This window comes from Salvelinus sp. IW2-2015, linkage group LG25, assembly GCF_002910315.2.
Source record: "Salvelinus sp. IW2-2015 linkage group LG25, ASM291031v2, whole genome shotgun sequence".
Taxonomy (NCBI): Eukaryota; Metazoa; Chordata; class Actinopteri; order Salmoniformes; family Salmonidae; genus Salvelinus; species Salvelinus sp. IW2-2015.
The window spans coordinates 15,035,806-15,057,474 of NC_036865.1; the positions used below are offsets into that span (position 1 = coordinate 15,035,806).

The 21,669-nt window shown below is 40.3% G+C and overlaps 1 pseudogene; it reads left to right on the forward strand.

Annotated features, from left to right (window-relative positions):
* The window catches only part of LOC111951947 (protocadherin-15-like), a 326,670-nt pseudogene that overhangs the window by 24,480 nt on the left and 280,521 nt on the right, over positions 1-21,669 (forward strand).

A 21,669-nucleotide genomic window follows, 5' to 3' on the forward strand; every position in this document is an offset into this window, starting at 1 on the left:
CCTGCAAGACAGGAGTGTCATTGTTCTGCCATGGCCAGCGAAGAGCCCGGAACTCAATCCCATTAAACACGTCTGGGAATTGTTGGATCGGAGGGTGAGGGCTAGGGCCATTCACCCCAGAAATGTCCGGGAACTTGCAGGTGCCTTGGTGGAAGAGTGGGGTAACATCTCACAGCYAGAACTGGCAAATCTGGTGCAGTCCATGAGGAGGAGAAGCACTGTAGAACGTAATGCAGCTGGTGGCCACACCAGATACTGAGTGTTACTTTTGATTTTGACCCCTTTTGTTCAGGGACACATAATTCCGTTTATGTTAGTCACATGTCTGTGGAACTTGTTCAGTTTATGTCTCAGTTGTTGAATCTTGTTATGTTCATACAAATATTTACACATGTTAAGTTTTTGCTGAAAATAAAAGCAGTTGACAGTGAGAGGACGTTTCTTTTTTTTGCTGAGTTTGTGATTAAGTTAAACAAATACATTGACAGTAGCTCTAAAACATCATTTTTTTTTTTTACAGTGTCCTGTACGCATTGTTTGTTTACAAAGCTTCTGTGCTGCTTTTCTCCAAAACACAAATAATTCATTGATTAATCAGTTAATTAATAATACAGGTGGCTAGCAAAAAGCTAACAGACAGGCCAAAAGGTGCAAGAAGATAAGCTTGTGGCAGCTGCAGGTGTGTTTAGTGAGTGCTTCTATCTCTGGCCGGCTGCTAGCTGAGGCATACCATGAGGCACGGAGCCCCAGTCCATTTGCCTGCGCTAATCACCCCAGTCATTATGAAGCGGGAGGGCCCCTAGCTAGGACTGATTACATCTCACAGTGTGTAATGAATATCTTCTACTTTTTTCTGGCAGGGACCTCACAGAGACACTTACTCTCCAGCTCTTCTGTTCCAGCTCCAGCTCTCTTCTTTATTCCAGGTGACGTGGTAACAGAGACAGTAACAGTAGTCGTTTGTGGACAGCGTGCAATATCATGCAAGGCCGGCTCACTTAACGTCACGTTGAGGGACGTCCAGTTTGGGTTACTGGACCGCTAGCTGCAGGAGCGGGTGTGTGCTGAGGGTGTTTGGTTACAGTAGCAGAAGGGTTGTTGTGAGGAGAGGGTGTTTCTATGGAAGGCTGTCACCAGGTGAAGGTTCAGTCTGGGATGTCTTTGACCTGGCTTTTACAGGACCTGGCCCTCAGGCTAAAAAAGTTATTTGTAATACCTCTGCCCTGTCAATTAGAACAAACACGTAGAGCTGTCAGTCGAATTATCACACCTTTTACATAATTATCGTWGTATTATAATTGATTAGACAACTAGAACAATACACAATGAAATTGTGCATTTTCGCAGTGCAGGAACAAAGTTATGTTTTTGAATTYAGATGTAACAAGTAAAACCATCTACAGCCATTATTGTTGTAATCAGACTATAGTGAAGGGTCTGTATACATGCTGATAAACACATTCTCCTGATGGTGCAGTCTCTTTMTTTACGGCAGCGTTTTTATGGTAAAAAGTGCTGCTTACACTCTTAGAAAAAAGGATTCCAAAAGGGTTGTTCAACTGTCCCCATAGGATAACCCTTTTTGGTTCAAGGTAGAACCCTCTGTGGAAAGGCTTCTACAGTGCAATCAGAAAGTATTCAGACCCCTTGACTTTTTCCACATTTTGTTACATTACAGCCTTATTCTAAAATGTAATAAAAAAAAATGTCCTCATCAATCTACACACAATACCCCATAATGACAAAGGGAAAACATGTTTTTAGAAATTTTAGCAAATGTATWAAAAATGTAAAAACATAAATACAGTATTTACAAAAATATTCAGACCCTTTGAAATTCGACTTGAAATTGAGCTCGGGTGCATCCTGTTTCCATTGACCATCCTTGGGATGTTTCTACAACTTTACATGATTTGGAAAGGCACATACCTGTCTATATAAGGTCTCACAGTTGACAGTGCATGTCAGAGCAAAAACCAAACCATGTGGTCGAAGGAAATGTCCGTAGAGCTCTGAGACAGGATTGTGTCGAGGCACAGATCTGGGGAAGGGTACCAAAATAATTCTGCATCATTGAAGGTCCCCAAGAACACAGAGTCCTCCATCATTCTTAAATGGAAGAAGTTTGGAACCACCAGAAATCTTCCTAGAGCTGGCCGCCTGGCCAAACTGAGCAATCAGGGGAGAAGGGCCTTGGTCAGGGAGGTGACCCAGAACCCGATGGTGACTCTGACAGCGCTCCGGAGTTCATCTGTGAGAGATGGAGAAACTACCAGAAGGACAACCATCTCTGCAGCACTTCACCAATCAGGCCTTTATGGTAGAGTGGCCAGACGGAAGCCACTCCTCAGTAAAAGGCACATGACAGCCTGCTTGGAGTTTGCCAAAAGTCCCCCAAAAGGACTCTCAGACCATGAGAAACAAGATTCTCTGTTCTGATGAAACCAAGATTGAACTCTTTGGCCTGAATGCCAAGCATCATATCTGGAGGAAACCTAGCACCATCTTTATGGTGTAGCATGGTGGCGGCAGCATCATGCTGTGGGGAGCAAAGTACAGAGAGATCCTTGATGAAAACCTGCTCTAGGGGACCGCAGGACCTCAGACTGGGGCGAAGGTTCACCTTCCAACAGGACAATGGCCCTATGCACACAGCCAGGACAACGCAGGAGTGGCTTCGGGACAAGTCTCTGAATGTCCTTGGATCGACAGAGYAGAATGGGAGAAACTTCCCAAATACTAGTGTGCCAAGCTTGTAGCATCATACCCAAGAAGACTTGAGGCTTTAACCGTGCCAAAGGTGCTTCAACAAAGTACTGAGTAAAGGGTCTGAATACTTATGTAAATTTGATGTTTCAGTTTTTTATTTTTAATACATTTGCAAAAGAAATCTAAAAATATGTTTTTGCTTTGTCATTATGGGATGTTGTGTGTAGATTGGTGAGAATTATTACTTTTTTAATCCATTTTAGAATYAGGCTGTAACATAACAAAATGTGGAAAATGTCAAGTGTTCTGAATACTTTCCGAATGCACTGTACATGGAACCCAAAACGGTTTTACTTGTAACCAAAAGGGTCCTGGAACAWGAAGGGGTTCTTCAAAGGGTTCTCCTATGGGGACAGCCGAAGAACCGTTTTATGTTCTAGACAGCACCTTTTTTCTAAGAGTGTATAGACTGATTTATGGTACCATGTGTTGTTTTCTTGTACAAGTTGAATGAGTTGCATATCTGCATGCATGATTGATTATGTTTTGTATGTCATTAATTCACTTGATCAGTCAGATGACACACAGTACTGTACAGTATATCACTCACAATGCTTTGGGGAGGAGTTGGGCTATAATTGCGTCTAATTTTAAACTGATGATTTTGCAATTCTCAATATCTGTCTCCAAGGGGAGGAGTTTCAGATAAATGATATTGGAGGCAAACTTTCTAAAGAACGATCCTGGTAAAGATTGTATATCAAACTCAAAGTAACACATGGAAACTCTGTAGAGTACTCAAACATGGACAGTTAAGCTACTACTGGTAAATGTTTTGAAGGGTCATTAACAATGGTTTTAATCTCCTACCATGTTTCGTTCTCAGAGGTTTTAGTATCTAGCACAGTGATCCTATTTAGGGACAGTCCCAGACATGCCAGGCCAGGCCATTTTTAAACAAATGGGATTACATCATTGAGTCTTGATGCCTCAGACAAGTAGTGCAATGTGCAACATTGGAGGCCTGCATTGGGACCTACACTAACCCATTAACTGGAACATCCTTAGATGATTAAAACACGCACACGCGCACACACAAACAAACGCACACATGCACACAAACAAACACATGCGCACCCACAAACAATTCACATCCTTAGATGATTAAAACACGCACACGCGCACACACAAACAAACGCACACATGCACACAAACAAACACATGCGCACCCACAAACAATTCCAACAAACACAAACACACACACACATACACACACACACACACACTAGATGCCGTAATTGACTGCTTGATGGTTTCTTTCTGCAGGGGTGGATGTTGTATTTTCTGGCTCTGTTCCTGTAGATGCTCAGAACATCTACTCAGTGATTGTGACAAGACAATATAGTTTATTTTCTTTCTTGTCTCATCAGCTACTTGAACAGAGAGAGAGAGACAGACTTTGGACAGGCATTTCTGAAGCACAGCTTATATGCCTTATATCCACTCAGGATACACATGGACACAGCAACAACTGTTTTGAGTGTATATTGAAATMTACTGCAACTTATTTCTTATAGACTAGCAGAGGTGGGACCAAGTCACTATTATTCGAGTCACAAGTAAGTATCAAGTCACAAGATCTGAGTTTCAAGTCGAGTCCCAAGTAGAACGGGTCAAGACTCGAGTCAACTCCAAGTTGTGCATTCTAAGAGCAAGWAAAGTCTCAAGTCAAAAACAAATCTATACTGRACATGCAACGACTTGTTCAACCACTAATCGTTGTCTATTTATCGAGGCTACAGGACAGCCCTTTGCATTATTTTGTCTGCAATTATTAGCCTATGTAATTGTAAAATATGGATCTTGTAGCAGTGGTYAGCACATTAAATCAGCAGAAGGCAGGTTAACATGCTCAGAGTGTAGATTTATTTACAGGTCTTGGTGATCCAATGGTGAAAGCGCCATATCATACAAAATATACAAGTAGGTTTACCAAATATACACAGGCAATAACCCAAAAGAAATAGCCTCTGTATCAGGCTTAACCTGTCCTATCTGAGAAACCAAATCGAATCTGTCTAACAGGAGCTCAAACAGGTAGACCTGCATAATAAGCACTTGGCCCCCAGGACCATACAATTACTCAATTGGCAATTACAACCAATAAACTGGTTCTACAATGTAACAGGCGATTTCCACATCCATTGTTACATTGKTACATTCATCTTAATCAAACTTTATGATTATTAATGATATTCCAACACCATGCATACATGGAACAATCATGTTATTTTATTCAGCGTTCTGACTCGAAGGAGCACAGGCCACGTAGCCGATTTCTAGTTCTATTTCTCCTATTACGCACAGCAAAAATGACAGAGACATTGGACACAGACACATAGAACTACCAAAATAATCCGGGAATCATGAAGAAAATAATCTATACGTTGAATTAAATAAACAGACTTTCTTCCTCATGAGTCTTGCGAATGTTCATGTGCACTATAAAGATCGCGCCCACTCAGAGCAGGGTAAGAAATGGTTGGCTACAAAATGAAAATGTATTGTAGTAGGCCTATCAAACATGAAATGGAAATGTCTACGTGTTACAATAAACAGTAAGGTAATGTAATGATGAAACGCTTGCAATTATTGTAGTATTAGATGGAATATAGATTTACCACATGAGGTCCTATGCATTTGAACGTGTGAAAGCAAGAGCAAACATTTCAGCGGGAGAAAAAAAGTCCTCCACTGGTGGGAGTTTGTGGAGTACAAGTGAAGAGCAGTGCCTATGGTGCGTCTTCGCCACAGTAATATTTGATTTTAACAACAAATTCCAATCACAAGCTTCATAAGTAAAATATCAACCAATTGTTACATACCAAAAGACCAGTAGACCTACAGTATGGTAGTAATTGTTAAGTTAATATTATTGATCACCAAACCATTTTTGGAGCTGCATATTTATCTATTATGGCAATCCTCTCTCTCTACAATTTGATGTTTGTGCTGCACCCGAACAGCAAATCAGCAATTTGTTCTCTAGCTCACCCAACCTGTGTTGATTGACAGTTTGCTGGTCCAATCAGTGTGCAGAGTGTGCGTTTCACTAGCCAATCTGTTGAAGTTTTTTTGCAAGGGTGATGCTGCGGCTACCATCTCTGGCTGCGTGTAGATTAATCCACGTAGACTCTGTGCCACAAAATGAGTGACAAAACATTACAAAACCTGGCCAGATAATTTCAAGTCATCAGTCTCAAGTWAAAGTCGAGTCCAGAGTCTTGAGGCTCCAAGTCCAAGTCAAGTCTCAAGTTATTTTATTTTCTATCAAGTCATCAAATTTGTGACTCGAGTCAGACTCGAATCCAAGTCATGTGACTCGAGTCCACAACTCTGTAGACTAGAATATAGCCTTCTACAGGAAACCTCGGAAATCTGTTGTATGGCCCTGACCAACAGGCAAAATGTTCAACTGAAGTTAGGTTGTAATGCCAAAGTGTCTTTTCAACTTTGTTGACCCCTACTTATATACATCCAGTATATGCTCAACCTTTGTACTGTAGAATCATCAGAACATGGAAAAACCTCTTCAAATGCCATGTCCTGCATGTGAATCTTTAGTTGCCGAGCGTGATTGATATCAAAAGTCATCCTCGTTATTGACGAGGATGAAGACAAGCTTGAAGTGGCTGCCAGCAGATGGTATGTTAAAAGAGATTATACAGGTACCATGAGTGTTAGATCAGCTCTTCACTCCTTTCATGTGTAATGGAAAGATATGATTCCCTTTTATCAAGACACTTCCYACACTCAGAAGCAGAAAAGAGCTAGTCGGGGAAAAAGAAAGTCTGATGAAAGAGAGGAGAAGGAGCTGAGAAGCTGTTCCTGTTTTTATTTCAGATGGAGTAGGGCTCCTACTGTACCCTCGCTGGATAAAGCCCAGCCTTGTCAGTCTCCATGTTATCCATAACCGTGATTGCTTCGCTCCCCCCCACCCCTCCCCCCTCGACACAATCTGTTTGATCTCACTGCTTCACTTCCACTATGTTATTCCGGCCACATAAATGTCCTACAAGAGATACTGACTGAGATACAGACTCGCAGCAGAGATTAGAGGTTGAGAATCATGTTGTAGTTACAGTATGTTTCCAAAGATGTTGTCATATAAAAAGTATCATCCAAAGTAAAGGACATAGTTAAACGTTACACATTTAGTAGTRAGTGGTGGAAAAAGTACCCAATTGTCATACTTGAGTAAAAGTAAAAATACCTTAAGAAAATGGCTCAAGTAAAAGTGAAAGACACACAGTAAAATTCTACTTAAGTAAAAGCCTAAAAGTATTTTGGTTTAAATAGACTTAAGTATCGAAAGTAAATGTAATTGCAAAAATATACTTAAGTATCAAAAGTAAAAGTACATTTTCAAATTYCTTATATTAAGCAAACCAGACGGCACAATTTTCTTGTTGTAAATTGTTTATGGSTAGCCAGCGGCACACTCCAACATCCAGACATRATTTACAAACAAAGCATTTGTGTTTAGTGAGTCTGCCAGATCAGAGGCAGTAGAAATGACCATTCAAAATGTAACGAGTACTTTTGGMTGTCAGGAAAAATGTATGGAGTAAAAAGTACATTATTTTCTTTAGGAATGTAGTGAAGTAAAAGTTGTCAAAAATATAAATAGTAAAGTACAGATACCCCAAAAAACTACTTAATTAGGTAGTACTTTAAAGTATTTTTACTTAAGTACTTTACACCCTGTCAGTAGTCCACCATCCCATTGGGGTAGTTGGAGCAATTGTGATAAACAAAAGAAGGAACGGAGACATGACATCAACTAACAATTTTCMAATTTCACCACCATCTTCCTCCAATACCATCAGCATGTTCCTTTAGAGTCARAGTAAAGCCTGGGTTGTGGCTAGAAAACATGCTCATGGCTTTGTTTACCTTGTACGCCAGGAAAACATTCAGTTGACTCACTATGCCACCAAGTTTYTGCTCCCCTTATTCTCTTCTCCTAGAGTCACATGGATTTCTTTTTCCCCATGAGGACAGGGATGTTATGACAGACAGTTTAGGTTCAGACAGGAAGTCGTCTGGGGAGAATCCTGAAAGATGGCCCTCCCCTCTCTCCAGAGTTTCTGGGCCCTGAAGACTGGCTTCAAACGTGTACTGATCAGCCCTGTTAAGACAGATAGATGTACATGGGAAATGAACRTGGCTTCAAAGGGAACACCACTGGGATGAGAGCGAGAGATATGAAGAGGCAGAAAGAGAGAGAGTTAGAGGGAGAGAATACGTTAAAAAAATMGAATTGTCGCAGTCGAAGAAGAGATACAACAGCTGGGGTTGTTCTCCATTATCCCCTTGTGTAATCCGCTAGTTATATCTATGATTTGTGTGCGTGCTTGTGTGTCTGTCTGGATGTKAGTCTCCCTGGATAAGAGCATCMGCTAAATTACAAAAATGGAAAACATTCAAATGTTTGTCTTGGTGGTATGTATGTGTTCTTGTGTCTCATAGTTATTCTGTCAGCATYTGTGCTAAGATGACTGACAGAGACGCTGATTGTGTTAAACAGGCCTTTGATATGGTCCGGGGGATATCTGTGACTGCTTGCCCTGCCACCGTATGGTTTAATATCAAATTTTGCAGCGTATCTCCTTCTCCCAGAATAAATCGACTGAGGAAGTTCTGACTCAAAATACCCCTTACAGATAAAAGCTAAAACACTTKTATTCTTCTCTGAGACACCTTGCCTCTGTATAGGGAAATATATSTATGTGCCGTGTACTGGGTAATTCAATCACATAGGCTACATAGAGTGACAAGAACACACTTGGTAGTCTACTGTGATAGATGTGTACAGCGAGGATTTGAATACACTGAAGAAGGAAAAAAAGGTTCTTAAATGGTTCTTCATCAACTCTTAAGGTTCCTTGTAGAACTCTTGACTGATAAAGAGCCTTCGAGTTAAGTGGGGCTTCTTGACATGGCATCTACTGTTCTTCAGAATTCTAAAAGGTTGAAATGTATGGAAGCCTGCAGATGTGTCTCTGCTCATCAGTCAACATGCTCTGATTGATATGCATTACAATCTTTTGCATAAATATCCAAATGTTTTTTTTTTATAATAAKAAAATGCATGCTACTCATTGATATGTTTGAAAATTGTTTCTATAATGAAATCTGGTGGGTTAGGGCTTGCCATATACTGTACAGTAGATGCATGGAAAGCCATGATTTCTCCTTGAGACATCAAATTGATGTTGAAAGCCCAGCAAAATGCTTTAACTGATTTATTTAATCTGCCTATGAACTCATAATGCTATTCCAAGTCGCAGGTGTAGTACAACGTAGCATATCATTGCTTGACTCCAAAACACCTGTCGTCTTTCTTTTATACGGCATGACTAAAAACTGTGGATACGTGGTTTATGTCCTGCTCTCATCTGATCCTCTGAGGTAAATTGCAGKATAGCTACATCATCATCTGATGGAACATTTTGGTGAGTATCAAAGTTGGCTAGATTCGTCTAGCGTAATTTATTATAATTTATTTTAAACAATATTCCTAAATGTCAGTAATTTGTCAGTGAACAGTATAGCTACTACCTAACTGATCTGACTTGGTGGAGCACAGTAAGGTAGATAAAGTTATAACACAGACACAATGTTAAACCTGTAGTTATTAGTTAARGTTAGTTAGCTATCTAGTTACCAGTATCTTTGGTTATATCTACTAACGTTTGCTGTCTACAAGCTAGACAGTATTGCTTCTTTGGTTTACAGGGAACTCTCACACATGGTGCAGCTAGCTAGCTAGCTAGCTATTTAGCACCATGCACCATGTGATGTTAGCTAGCTAGCTACATTATCTAAGTTAGATATCTACCAAGCTTGGTATGCTCGTACCAAGTCAGATCGCAAAAGTATCTCTGGCCAAGTCAGATGAGTTAGCTAGCTAGCTTGGGTTTTCCAAGTTAGCTAGAAAACAAACTTGTCAGTAATATCATCATGTGAGGTGTTAGTTGTTTGAACCAAATCCTATCACTCGCTAAATACGAACAGTGACTTGATAATGTTAGCAAAACACAGTGGTGTACAGCAAACGTTTATGCCCGGTGTAGCTAACTAGCTATTTACGTTAGCTAGRATCATGCATGATGTTAGCTATAACATATTAAGCTGACAATATTGGGGAAGGGACACAATTTAATGAAATATTAGATAGATAGTAATCTTGGTGATTGTTGRTTCACATGTGAATCAYTGAATCATAAGTGGGTTGTCCGTTTAATTATCTTTTCACTTTTTAGTCATAAATGCCATGCCTATATTTTGGGKCAATGAGCACCTCACGCTGGCAGTGAGAAATGTAGCTAGCTAGTAGTGTTGCCAAACAGTGCCCCTTACTGCCAGTAAAAAATAATAGCATATTTAATGGGTATTTTGTTTAAGTACCTATTTATTAATTTATCTCATTTAGTTAATGAAAACAATGAATGAAGGTACAGAATGTATTTACAATATATATGATGGAATTAACTCTTAGAAAGTCTCAACTGTTACTGTATGTTTTTATYGTGAATTTGACATATTTGTCTGGTATTTTGAGGACCTATTTAGTTGATCTCATTTAGTTCATGAATAAAATACAATAGATTAATTAATTTACATAATGTGTGTACATCATGGATTTACATAATTTATGGTTTATTCTCTCTCTCTCTTCTCTCTCTAGCTTTTGGAAGAGATGACAGCACTCATGCACAAGGACGTGGACAAGCTACTGATAACCAATCTGCATAAAATGGCAGTCAATGTAGTTGAGAAGGCCCCAAAGAGTCCCCTGAAGATGGCATGTGCGCAGTTGCTAGATGGCTGRCGAACAGAGGTGGAGAAAGTAGGTCTGTGGTTTTATATTATTACTCTTAAAGTTCAGTATAAAGTGGGCAGCTGCTAGGGGGTTCCACTGATTTTTCAATGGTGGTGGGCAGGCTAGGTGGCGCAACAGTGGATGCTTATTCACACTTGGGCAGGGAATGTTAAAGCAATGTTCAATAACAATATAGGAGGTGTGATGAATTAAGATGTTTAATTCTGTTTTTCAGGCCAAATGGTCAATAGAGCCATATTCCTGCTGCCATATATCTTCAAAGAGGATCAGCACAGTTGTTTGGTTACTTGTCGTTATMACATTTTGGAACACTCATTACTTTTTTGAAAGCCATTAGTGTAGGGCTCTACAATTAGATAATTGTTCACTTCTTAGATTATACTGTACCTCTATTATTGAACAATGACTTTGTTTTAAATTGTACTTTGAAATGAATGGAAATTATACTTTGTTGAAAATTGTACTTTGAGTTTGAAATGAAATGGWACTTCGTTTGAAATTGTACATTCTGCTTTGTTTTGTGCTTGGTTGTATAATAAACTATTGGTACATTTGAGATTTGTTTAGTCATGATTGATTATTATTTCAATACAGTTTAAAGAATTAATGTATTTTAACAAAATTCCTGAAGAACCACCATTGGATTTAGGTTCTATACAGAAACGTTTAGAGATCTACGTAGAACCATCAATGCTGTGSTTCAAAGGGTTGTGTTATGGTTAGGGCCAGGGTTAATTTATAACCGTTTATGCTGTTTCCTTGTGTAACCAATAATGGATCTTCGTAGAACCTTTAATGCTGGATCCTTGTGAAACTAATAATGGATCTTTGGAGCTTTAGCATTTTTTTTTTGGTAGGGCTCTTTAAAGAACCATCCCATTTATGTTTCTTCAGTGATCCAAAAATGTTTCCAATATGGCATCGCTATCAAGAACCRTATTTGGTTCCAACTTGCACCTTTGTTGATGCATTTATTGTGTTGGGATAATGTGATGTCTACCCAATTCACACACGATAACGTACACACAGAATGTGAGCAACACGCCCATTGCCTGCACATGTGTCCCACAATGGCTCAGTAACAACCTTGGCTGTTCTGTACAATTTCTGTGCATGTGTGTCTGTCTTTGTTTGTCCGCCTGCGTGTGTGTGTAGCTTACGTACACGTGCGGTCGTAGCCTGTAATTTGAATGAGTATTACGTACGTTCATTATGAGCAGTCTTAGCTAACAGGTGTGTGCTGGACAAGAAAATCTGGGCAGAAATGTGTTATCTCTGGCCATTTAATGATGTATCCCTCTTTTCCTCCCATCCAGGTGGGCAGGCAATAACATTTGACAGATGATGCGACGGGGGCCATGTCTCTTCAGATGGCTGGAGATAAGCATGGCGCTCCTCTCTCTGACCACCTACAGCTGGGCCCAGAAAACAGAAGGTACAGTAGATGGACAGGCCTTAACGGGATGTGTGAAGTTGGGTATTGTGACAGCAAATTTATCCATTTCCATTGTAAAATGTACAATTAAGTGTGTATTCTATTATATAGTATATTATATGTGCTGAGTGAAAACATGCATACTGTTTAAGGTAGACCTTTTCACTGGAGTGTATAACTGTGAGCGTTTTCGAAAAGCATAATAACAAAGAGTTCAGAGATTGGCTGGTAAGATGAAGTGGTCAGGACAAATGGCCAGGACAAATTGTCTGGGTTAAGCCAGGGGGCCGAGGGAGAGCAGAGCAGTAGCTAATTACTTTCTTGGATGGATGTATAGATATTCTCTATGATACTTAATCACGGTGCACTCACAGTAAGCTCCCTGGTGTCAAGCCTTTCCCTCGTCATCAATATGACTCAAAAGGCATTATGTTAAATATTTATACATCCCTCATTACTGTCAGTACAGTTGAATTAGCTGGAGAAGAGGGTGCTCCTTGTAGTGTAATGTACTGTACAGTGAAAATATATACTTTGTAACATTCTGAACTGTAAAGTACAATAACTAAAGACATAACCATACTTGACTTCCCCAGTGTGATACTGTTTCTAACTTGTCCCAAGGATTTTTATTTTATTTATCTAGGCAAGTCCGTTAAGAACATATTCTTATTTACAATGACGACCTACTGGGGAACAGTGGGTTAACGGCCTTGTTCAGGAGCAGAACGACAGATTTTTACCTTGTCAGCTCAGGGATTCAATCCAGCAACCTTTCAGTTACTGGCCCAACACTCTAACCACTAGGCTACCTGCCGCCCCAGGATATGTCACTTTAATTCAAGAAGTGTCCTTATTTCCTTCCTTTCTTCCTTTCCCCTTTCCTTCATTCCTCCCTCCTTCCTTCCCTCCTACTGTATTACTATAGCATGATACTTGTACAAAAATGGAATGGAGTGCCTCCTCCTCAAGGTGAAAGCAAAGCATTGTGGGTTCCTTGTGGAAACTGTCTAAATGCATAAACAGCCAAGCATCTGCCGCTGTTGAGTGAGGAGAGTACTGACCTAAAATATCATAGTTTTTATTACCCCTGGAATATGCATTTATTTGTACCGTTTTACAGTTTCTGTAAAGTTAGTCTTCTTTTAATGCATGGCTTACCGTGGAGAAACCACTGTAGGTAATGCCTTTAAAGCTGCAATCTTTCACAGTTTTATAGAGTTTTGGCTGGCACGCACATCAGCTCATTAATTAGCCCCTGTCACCTTGGGGGGAACTGAGTTCCTGCTTAAATAAGTCATTTTTTTCAGAGCCTATGTGTGTTTGTGTGTGAGTGCATGTTGGAGTGTTTGTTTTGTCTGTGTGCACTTACGTGTGTTATGCGCATGTGTGTTTGTGTGTGTGCAGTCGTAGCCTGTAATTTGAATGAGTGTTTGTATTACGTACCCCCATGTGTATGTTTGTGCTTTTCTTGCATCCACATGTTGAGCAGGCTTAGCAGAAGCCTGGCTGGCCTTCGCCTAAATAAACAAACAACAACAAAACACTTATCTTCTGACCACATTCAATCTCTTTGTGGGTAATTGAGTCTAGGCTCAGGTCTGACAATTTTACATATTTCCACAAGCCATTGTCAAGTATTTAACGTGTAATTTGATGTAACATAAAAGTCGATGGAAGAGTGTGGTAGCTAATGTTATTTTGAACTAGTGCTTTAGAACCGGTATCCTCAGTCAGAGTTGTTGCACTTAAACTTACATCTCTTATGTATCTACTCCATATGGATGTAAGTGACCAGACTGGCACATGATTATATATTTCCTGTACTTGTCCTCCTTGTCTCTGTGCCGTCTCTGTATTTATCTCACGGTACGGTGACCTGCTCCTGTATCAGTGGAGCTTCAGCCCACTGATTATAACTGGGGATGCAGCCTATAATTTGAACGAACGTAGACGAGATAATTACACAGGGAGCAGGTAGGAATTAGAGGTAGTTAGAACAATCACAAGTGAGAGTTGATTGGATCACTGCGTGGAAACACAGACGCTTGTTGAAGCATGAGAGGGAACAGTGTCTGTGACGTGTTTACGAGAATGTGTGCATTCGTGTGTGTGTGTGTGTGTGTGCATGTGCGTGCATATTTTCTCAGTGTCACCTTGGTTTGAGCGGGCCTTCTTAGGCCATTTCCAACCATAAATCTCCCTGTCTATAGTCTCACTGTCTGTTTGTTGTCTGTCTGTCAGCATTCAAGGGTACAACAATGTTGTTACAGTATACAAAAAACATGCAACAATAATTTATATATCGAACCATGGAAATGACATGAAAACACCAATTAAAGATAAGAGAATAGTTATCGCACAGCTCTTTGTTTCGCTTTCCGCCTTTCTACAGTATGTATCCCATCCTCATGTTTCGGTCATCCTCTCTTTCCTAGAGCTCTTTCTTCACCTTCTCAATTCCACTTTGCCTCATATGAGTCTTTCTGCACAGTGCGCTATGCAGTGCAGTATTCCCATCATGCATATCCCCTGTCTGTCCATCCACTGTCTGTCTCTATGAGGATCAGCAGGCCCCATAGCTTAGGAAAGGATCATGAAAGGTCAAGCCTCAATCTGGATGACAACGCACAAACCTTTCTCATACCTCTCTCTACCTCTCAATACAATCACTCAAAATCTCCTGATGTTTAGTGTGTGTGTGTGTGTGTGTGTGTGTGTGTGTACATGGATTTCTTTCTGTGGTAATACACTGTACTAATGACAAGCGGCTATTATCTTTGAAGGGTTTCATCACTAGTATGTTTATTATGTCTCTGTTGAGGCTTTGATGGTTGCCCTATTCTCATTAAATAATTGTGTGTGTATGTTGACAGCCATCCCAGCTAACCAAAATTGGTTCTGTGAAAGTTCTCAAAACATTAATTCGGTTGCAGCAAATGTTATCATAACACAAAAACTGTCCGGTTGTACTGATGATTATACAATGTTTGTACAAAACTTTTGCCTGATGTTGCAAGAACCTTCCCAGAACGTTACTCTCACATTCTGTTTCCGGCAGTATGTTKTAAAAACATTACTGTTACATTGTGTTATTAGATTACCTGGAAACCTAAAGTTAGAAAAATCCTTTACTAGAACTTAATGGGGAATCTTAGCTAATATTCTGGGAATATTAATGGTTTGCTGGGATGTGTCCCCTCTTCAGATTCCATCTATCCTTCTCTCTCATTCTCTCTCACTCTCTCTCTCTCTCTCTCTCTCTCTCTCTCTCTCTCTCTCTCTCTCTCCATCCCCCCCTCTCCCCTCTCTCTCCTTCCCTCCATCCCCCCCCTCTCTCTCTCCATCCCCCCTCCCTTGTCTCTGTCTGAAATTGTTTCTCTATTTTGGGGATTGTTTGATTAGAGGCCAGATGCACAGACTCTGTCTAGCAGTAGCAGCCTCTAGCTGTGGGGGCAGTGGAGCGGCTGTGTGGATGTATGTTTTAATCTGGCAGCCAGCAGGCTGTAATCAGGCTCGGTGTGGCCCAGGAGGATGGGGGTTTGCTGGGCTTGGCTGAGCCTGGACTTGGCCTCTCCTGGAGCTCAGACTGGTCCATGTGCAGGATCAACTCCGAGCAGTTCACTGGGAGTGTGATTGCAACACTCGAAGCAATGTCCTTTTAAACATCGATCTAGCTTTTTTCCCTCAAGTGAAGGAGAATGGTTGTATATGATCTGAGTAATGCGCTTTGCAACTGTTTTCCAGCAAAAGCATGCAGAGAAATGTCCCTTCCATTCAATGAAGGCAGAATTGATAGTGTAGTTTGTTTAGTGCAGTTTGTTTACAGTTAACTAACTACTTCACATGCTGATATTGACTTTGGTATTATTGTGTGTAGCTACGTTTGCTAGATAACTACCTAGCCAGCCAGCCAGCCCACAGAGAGAGCATTGCATTGTGGGTTTTGTAGTCTACTTGAGCTGCAACAGATTTCCACAATGATCTTCACATTTGCCACCAAACTTATTATAATGACAAAATGAAACATTTGTTCACCTAAAAATATTTTTCTCACATATTAGTGTTACTTAACTGGCGCACGGATCCCTTTTACGGGATCATTTTCGTAAACAACCGCTGAATTGCAGAGCGCCAAATAAAATAAAAATACTAAAAATATTTATTTTCATGAAATCACAAGTGAAATATACCAAAACACAGCTTAGCTTGTTGTTAATCCACCTATCGTGTCAGATTTTGAAAATATGCTTTACAGCGAAAGCAATCCAAGCGTTTGTGAGTTTATCGATCACTAGACAAAACATTACAAACAGCTAGCCGCAAATTAGCTTGGTCACGAAAGTCAGAAAAGCAATAAAATTAATCGCTTACCTTTGATGATCTTCGGATGTTTGCACTCARGAGACTCCCAGTTATACAATAAATGTTATTTTTGTTRGATAAAGATTATTTTTATAACCAAAAACCTCCATTTGYTTTGCGCGTTATGTTCAGAAAACCACAGGCTCGTGCCGGTCCTGAAGGGCAGACGAAAATTCCAAAAAGTATCCGTAATGTCAAACGTTTTTTATAATCAATCCTCAGGTTGTTTTTAACATACATAATCGATAATATTTCAACCGGACGGTAAACTATTCAATACTACAGAGAAAAAAAATGTCGAGCTACAACTCTCGCGCGCATGAACCAATCAAAGGACACCTYYCGCGTTTCGATAAATCTCGCTCATTTTTCAAAATATAAGCCTGAAACTATGTCTAAAGCCTGTTCACAACCTGTGGAAGCCATTGGAAAAGGAATCTGGTTGATACCCTTTTAAATGGAGGATAGGCATGCAATGAAACAGGGATTTTTCCAAATAAAAGGCACTTCCGGGTTGGATTTCCTCAGGTTTTTGCCTGCAAAATCAGTTCTGTTATACTCACAGACAATATTTTGACAGTTTTGGAAACTTTAGATTGTTTTCTATCCTACTCTGTCAATTATATGCATATTCTAGCATCCGGACCTGAGAAATAGGCAGCTTACAATGGGAACGTTATTTTTCCAAACATAAAAATTCTGCCCCCTAGCTTCAAGAGGTTTTAACACTGCAAATTATAGGAATTAGTGGTTTTGGGTAGATTTTTCCTTTAACTGGCAATGGGCAGCGTTGAACAAATGCCTTCCCTGTCACTCTCAGTTCTTCACCAGCCAGCTATTGCTGGCCCCAGACCAGGGTTCCCTGCTGCCCTTCTGGATGCCACTCTATGCAAGCAGATTACACTAAGCCCCCTGGGAAATTAAGAAGTCCCTGTTCAGTTCAGTCTTCAGTCCCTCATCTAGGCATCATGCCTGCCACAACAGGGACTGGCAGGGCCATAAATGTAACCTTTGACCTTGGAGTGTTTTAAGCTGATGACGATGATCAGTGACACTGAGGTTGGGCAATCTTCCAATCGTCTCACTACTTGGAAAGTTGAGGTAAGGCGAGGGATCTGGCTTGGTTCAAGACTCCTCAGCTCTCGCTTTGAGAGAGAGAGGTGACATTGGAAAGGGACTCCCAGACAATTCCTCTCCGTCATCAAGGCTTAATATTTATTTAAAGGGCAGTAGTATTTATGAGTGCATAAGGAGTTATTAAAGGTTTTATGAGATGAAGGACCTGGTGTGAAACTGCCTGGAAGAAAGCCATTCATCTACAGGAGTAGTGTTCTCTCCTTTCATTCTCTGTCTCTGATGGGAAGAGACTGTCCATGGCTGGAGAAGAATGTCTTAGTTATTCTGACAATATCAATATGGATTGGATTGTGTGTATGCATGCATTACTAGTTAGTTGAAAAGATGYCCCAGGTGTCCATCGGTGGTGTGAGACGATGCGTTATTGTTCCGTATGGGAACAACTCCCGTCAAAGAATTATGAACGAACTGAATTCCCCATCAGCTAAAACGTGTTTTTAAGAACTTTGAGTGAGACGTGGCCATTTGATTTAGTTACTTTTTCAGACGAAGTTCTGAAAACGTAGAGGACACTGATTTCATAGGCAGCTAAAAAAACATTCTGAAAATAAAATGTCAGTGGGCAGCATTATCTCAGTGGTGCCTTGTCTGAGTGCTCTGGTAATTCAGTGCTGATTGAAATGTCCTGTAAAGATTTAAGGCACTGTCTATTTCTGTAAGCCTGCTTCATCTGAAAATACCTTGAAATGTTTTGCAGCTTTTATATCCCAGTCATGGAACAAAGTAAGATCTTGCACAAAAACAACCACATCACATCTAAAAAAGGTTAGTTGTGCCTCCATCCATCTCTGAGCCCGGGTTCTTTTGTGAAGAAAAACCATAAACATATATTAATTGAAGTTTTGTAGCTTAAGGGGGAATCGGCATGTTGATTAGTGCGGGATATTATCTCCTCAAATGAAAGCAAATTACCCCYAGGTTCTAATTTGAATATTTAGATTGTCCTTGGACTAAGCTCCTGGAGTGTATAGTGCCTTGATTACCAATTACTGATGGAATACTGTGTCTTTAACATTTTCTGTTTTTCCTCCTATACTTCCACTAATTTGACTGGGAACAAAAGTGATATATCCATTAAAGCAATGTTCCCCTCTCTATGGTTTATGAGATGGCTAATTACACATTAGTCTAGATGCTTCGGTGCTCGTTGATCTGCTTTGGTAATCCTAATTGTGGATAGACGTTTGTTGTTGAATGAATTATTATTAGTCTAATGCACCAACGCTATGCATTGTCTGGAGGTACATACTGTAGATCGAGTTACTGCAGTGCTTGTTGATCAGGTTGGTGTTCCTCCCTTCTGCGCCTCCAGAAACCCATCTATACACAATACCCCATAATGACAAAGAGAAAACATGTTTTWAAAAATTCTAGCAAATGTATTGAAAAATGAATACAGAAATATCTCATTCACATAAGTATTCACACCCCTGAGTCAATACATGTTATAATCACCTTTGGCAGCAATTATAGCTGTGAGTCTTTCTGGTTAAAAAAGAGAGAGATACAGCCCTGTTCACACCTGTTGGAAGCCATTGGAAAAGGAATCTGGTTGATACCCTTTTAAATGGAGGATAGGCATGCAATGAAACAGGGTTTTTTCCAAATAAAAGGCACTTCCGGGTTGGATTTCCTCAGGTTTTTGCCTGCAAACAGTTCTGTTATACTCACAGACAATATTTGACAGTTTTGGAAACTTTAGATTGTTTTCTATCCTACTCTGTCAATTATATGCATATTCTAGCATCCGGACCTGAGAAATAGGCAGCTTACAATGGGAACGTTATTTTTCCAAACATAAAAATTCTGCCCCCTAGCTTCAAGAGGTTTTAACACTGCAAATTATAGGATTAGTGGTTTTGGGTAGATTTTTCCTTTAACTGGCAATGGCAGCGTTGAACAAATGCCTTCCCTGTCACTCTCAGTTCTTCACCAGCCAGCTATTGCTGGCCCAGACCAGGGTTCCCTGCTGCCCTTCTGGATGCCACTCTATGCAAGCAGATTACACTAAGCCCCCTGGGAAATTAAGAAGTCCCTGTCAGTTCAGTCTTCAGTCCCTCATCTAGGCATCATGCCTGCCACAACAGGGACTGGCAGGGCCATAAATGTAACCTTTGACCTTGGAGTGTTTTAAGCTGATGACGATGATCAGTGACACTGAGGTTGGGCAATCTTCCAATCGTCTCACTACTTGGAAAGTTGAGGTAAGGCGAGGATCTGGCTTGGTTCAAGACTCCTCAGCTCTCGCTTTGAGAGAGAGAGGTGACATTGGAAAGGACTCCAGACAATTCCTCTCCGTCATCAAGGCTTAATATTTATTTAAGGGCAGTAGTATTTATGAGTGCATAAGGAGTTATTAAAGGTTTTATGAGATGAAGGACCTGGTGTGAACTGCCTGGAAGAAAGCCATTCATCTACAGGAGTAGTGTTTCTCTCCTTTCATTCTCTGTCTCTGATGGGAAGAAGACTGTCCATGGCTGGAGAAGAATGTCTTAGTTATTCTGACAATATCAATATGGATTGGATTGTGTGTATGCATGCATGCATTACTAGTTAGTTGAAAAGATGACCCAGGTGTCATCGGTGGTGTGAGACGATGCGTTATTGTTCCGTATGGGAACAACTCCCGTCAAAGAATTATGAACGAACTGAATTCCCCATCAGCTAAAACGTGTTTTTAAGAACTTTGAGTGAGACGTGGCCATTTGATTTAGTTACTTTTTCAGACGAAGTTCTGAAAACGATAGAGGACACTGATTTCATAGGCAGCTAAAAAAACATTCTGAAAATAAAATGTCAGTGGGCAGCATTATCTCAGTGGTGCCTTGTCTGAGTGCTCTGGTATTCAGTGCTGATTGAAATGTCCTGTAAAGATTTAAGGCACTGTCTATTTCTGTAAGCCTGCTTCATCTGAAAATACCTTGAAATGTTTTGCAGCTTTTATATCCCAGTCATGGAACAAAGTAAGATCTTGCACAAAAACAACCACATCACATCTAAAAAAGGTTAGTTGTGCCTCCATCCATCTCTGAGCCCGGGTTCTTTTGTGAAGAAAAACCATAAACATATATTAATTGAAGTTTTGGTAGCTTAAGGGGGAATCGGCATGTTGATTAGTGCGGGATATTATCTCCTCAAATGAAAGCAATTACCCCAAGGTTCTTAATTTGAATATTTAGATTGTCCTTGGACTAAGCTCCTGGAGTGTATAGTGCCTTGATTACCAATTACTGATGGAATACTGTGTCTTTAACATTTTCTGTTTTTCCTCCTATACTTCCACTAATTTGACTGGGACAAAAGTGATATATCCATTAAAGCAATGTTCCCCTCTCTATGGTTTATGAGATGGCTAATTACACATTAGTCTAGATGCTTCGGTGCTCGTTGATCTGCTTTGGTAATCTAATTGTGGATAGACGTTTGTTGTTGAATGAATTATTATTAGTCTAATGCACCAAGCCTATGCATTGTCTGGAGGTACATACTGTAGATCGAGTTACTGCAGTGCTTGTTGATCAGGTTGGTGTTCCTCCCTTCTGCGCCTCCAGAAACCCATTATACACAATACCCCATAATGACAAAGAGAAAACATGTTTTAAAAAATTCTAGCAAATGTATTGAAAAATGAATACAGAAATATCTCATTCACATAAGTATTCACACCCCTGAGTCAATACATGTTATAATCACCTTTGGCAGCAATTATAGCTGTGAGTCTTTCTGGTTAAGTCCTCTAAGAGCTTTGCACACCTGGTTTGTAAAACATTTGCGCATTATTATTTTCTTATTTCTTCAAGCTCTGTCAAGTTGATTGTTGATCATTGCTAAACAGACATTTTCATGTCCTGCGATAGATTTTCAAGTCAATTTAAGTCAAAACTGTAACTAGGCCACTCAGCAACATTCAAAGTCATCTTGGTAAGCAGCTTCAGTGGATATTTGGCCTTGTGTTTTAGGTTATTGTCCTGCTGAATGGTGAATTTGTCTCCCGGTGTCAGGTGTGTGCGTACTTGGTGGTGAAGTCAGGTGCAGGAGAGCAGAGAATTGTGAACAGGCGCACACTTTTTACGGCAGGAGTGATATACAGATGGACGCAGCTGCGTCAAAAACA